This window comes from Petromyzon marinus, chromosome 44 (assembly GCF_048934315.1).
Source record: "Petromyzon marinus isolate PM22_M1 ecotype Great Lakes invasive population chromosome 44, UKy_Petmar_22M1.pri1.0, whole genome shotgun sequence".
NCBI classification, from domain to species: Eukaryota; Metazoa; Chordata; class Hyperoartia; order Petromyzontiformes; family Petromyzontidae; genus Petromyzon; species Petromyzon marinus.
The window spans coordinates 6,476,931-6,480,387 of NC_133710.1; the positions used below are offsets into that span (position 1 = coordinate 6,476,931).

The 3,457-nt window shown below is 42.9% G+C and overlaps 1 non-coding gene across 1 annotated transcript; it reads left to right on the forward strand.

Moving 5' to 3' along the window:
• The first annotated feature begins 2,054 nt into the window (after positions 1 to 2,054).
• TRNAL-CAG (transfer RNA leucine (anticodon CAG)) lies at positions 2,055 to 2,137 on the forward strand. Its single transcript has one exon. It is a non-coding gene; the product is annotated as a tRNA-Leu (tRNA).
• The last annotated feature ends 1,320 nt before the right edge of the window (positions 2,138 to 3,457 follow it).

The window sequence follows — 3,457 nt, forward strand, 5'->3', positions numbered from 1 at the left end:
GATATTCTGCTCGGACGGGGTAGAAATGGTAAAATAACACAGGGTTTACCGAAAGAAAACGCATTCTGACGCCTATCTGAATGCACTCACACCATCACCCCGCTCATTCATCGAGCTAAGAAAGTGTCAGATGGTGACAGTCTGAGAAGTGAAATTCAACATGTTAAAGAAGCGCTGCAAATGAACGGTTACAATGATGCACAAATCAACACGGCATTGAATACCAAAAACAAATCAACTAACAAGAGAATTGAAACTGCCCAAGTAATTAAAACGATCAAAATACCGTACATTGCGGGAGTAACTGATAAACTAGCCAGATATTTGAAAGAAAAAAAAACATCCGAGTCAGATTTGGCACGGTACATAAAATACAGAAGCCAATATCTGCTACAAAATATGTATTACCGAAGCTATCAACAGAAGTTGTTTACAGGATTAACTGCACGTGTGGTAAATGTTATGTTGGGCAAACAGGACGAATGATTAGCATGAGACTAAAAGAACATCAGAGAAACATTAAATACTCCCAAATACAATTGGCAGCAGTAGCAGAACACGCGTGCCAACAAGGACACTCAATTGATTTTGATGATGTTGAAGTTTTGTGCAAAACTAGCTACTACTGGCTAAGACTAATTAGAGAATTTATCGAAATTGAAAGAAATAAAAATAATTTTAACCGTTCGGATAGCTACCGTCTTAGTTGTTCATTCGGCTCTTGAATCGGGTGCAACCGCAACAAACAAAAAACTAAAACATGAACAAGAAAACATCTTAAAGTGACTGATTGTGCAAGCAGAAAATCCAGGGAAAAAAAAAACAGCAAAATATTCCTGAAAAAGTGCTGCGTGGAAGCGAATCATCAAATGAAACATGATTTAATTGCATGCCTACAAAGGGCAGCGTACTTCAATAGGGATTGCCGTTGGTAGGGCTATTTTAATAAACACAACAGACAGGAAGGTTCAAGTCCAAAGGGCTTGCAGAATGCATAATGTACGTTGATTCAGTAATCCCACCCCATCATTTTGCAAGAGTGCAGAAGCGTGGTCATCACATCTACGCCTCGATATAAGGAGCGAAACAGGAGGACCTCTACAAATCTGGCTGTCGCCTGATGAAGCCAGTTTTAATTACTGGCGAAACGTCGTACTCAGATTGTAAATGTTGTGGCTTGGGGGCCGTCCATAAATGACGTCACGCACCCAGGAGTGGGGGTGGGGGGGTCAGACATTTGTGACGATGTGTGACAAGGGGGGGGGGGGGGGTTTGAGAAATGTGACGTCACATCAAAATGCGTAACTTTAAATTAACATGGACAACACGTTCTACTTAATTGAATAGACTTTTTAATAAATGTTTTCTCCTACAACATCAGAGTGCAGCGGCACATTAAATACGCACTACAATGACAATAGTTTAAAGCGATTTGAAGCATGTTTTATTTGGGGGGGGGGGGCAGAGCTTTGTGACGTCATATTTGAGGGGGGTCTGACTTTTTGTGACGCCGTGTGACGAGGGGGGGGGTCAGAAATCGTCCAACATCGCGTGACGTCATTTATGGACGGCCCCGTGGCTCTCCAACACAGCGGTTAGTGCTGTACTAGTGACGAATTGGCCACGTTCTGTTTACGTGACAACCCTTACTAGTTGGCTGTGTCGGGTGGTGGCGGGTTTTAACAACACATCTTTATATTTACGCGATCTAACCCAAAAAAAACCTCTCTCTTTGGCGTCACCAATTGGGTCGAGGCTCAAAAGAAAGCCGTCCCTTGGTGTGGACCAATCAGTTTCAAGGACAATGCACTATATATTATCATAGTATGTTTTTTTGTTTGCATTTCGACTGCAGGTATTGTGGTTAATGCATACATGAATCCTTGTAAAAAGCCTTCAGTTTTGTTGCCAGAAAAAAAGGGGAAAGCCCCTATTATTATTGTTGGTTTGTTCAATAATTGTGTTCACAATACGAAATATCACCAAGCATAACATCAAATGCCGCGCGTTGTTTGGTGTTAAGTGGACGGTTTTTACTGAAGACCGTCAGCGATGTCAGGATGGCCGAGCGGTCTAAGGCGCTGCGTTCAGGTCGCAGTCTCCCCTGGAGGCGTGGGTTCGAATCCCACTTCTGACATGGAATTTTTATTTTATTTTGTTGTTGCCGTTACCAAACCACATTTCATTATTCGAATTGCTTTCGTCGCATTTTAAGCGGAGATTGTGTGAAGTTTTATAAAAGCGTATAGCCGCGTTCACCAACCCACGCCGCTGGATTGAGGCAACTATACAATTGCTGATTTAAAGCTTTCGTGACTGCATGGATTCATATTCTTGGTTCTTTCGGTAAAGTCACGTATATATATTTTAATTTTTTTATTGTTTCCCTTCTACGTGACTTTACCGAAAGAACCAAGGAATATACAATTGCTGTTCGTTGACGTATTATTGAAGGGTGTTTGAATGAGCGGAGTGCACATTTACTGTCTGTACTCTATAGGCAATGCACAATCAGTGCGCTGCCATTCAATAACCCAGTTGCCTAATGATATCAACCGTCGTCTGTCTCGGTGAATTTAATGTGGAGAAAAAAAACACCCACCCCGACGAAGCTTCACATCCGCCTGTTGAACAGGCCTTCTACAAAAAAACCACGCTCGGTGTTAAAGGCGATGCTGTATCACGCCACAAGGGGATGCTGTCGACACTGCGGTCACATCAACGCCTCCCTGCTGGTACATAGTTTCATAGTTTCATTTATTTGGTATAGCCCCTGTGAGCCATTCGGCTCTTGAATCGGGTGCAACCGCAACAAACAAAAAACATGAACAAGAAAAACATCTTAAAAAGTGACTATGTGACTGTGCAAACAGAAAATACAGGAAAAAAACATCGAAATATTCCTGAAATAGGTGCAGGTAAAGGTGCAGCCCTGAAACTGCTCGCTCACCAACACTGCTGGAGGGTTGTTTGTGACATCCCCCACGCTGGCGAGACGTGTTGCAAGAGGTAAAGCGTTCTACTCTTGGCTCTTTCGGTAAAATCACGTAGAAGGGAAATAATAAAAATAAAACGATAAAATTCTCACGACGTTTCGATTGCAACGCAAGCAATCAGCGTCAGGTGTGAGAACCACAGCAAGAAATTGCTATTGTTTTATTTTCATTATTTTTTATTATTTCCCTTCTACGTGGTGACTTTACCGAAAGAGCCAAGAATATGAATCCCTGCAGTCACGAAAGCTTTAAATCGAAAGGTAAGCGTTACCCACATTTTGCCCCACTAGACGCGTCCTGCTGATCGATTAGGGCGCTACAGTGGCTAGGAGATGTTGACTACCTCGCCTGGTATACAGGAGGGCGTGAGTTCAATCCCGAACCCTGACGCCTGCTGCTGTATATGTTGAGTGTGCGTGTCTCTCTCTCCCCGTGGTCGCGTGGATTTTTCTCTGGGTCAT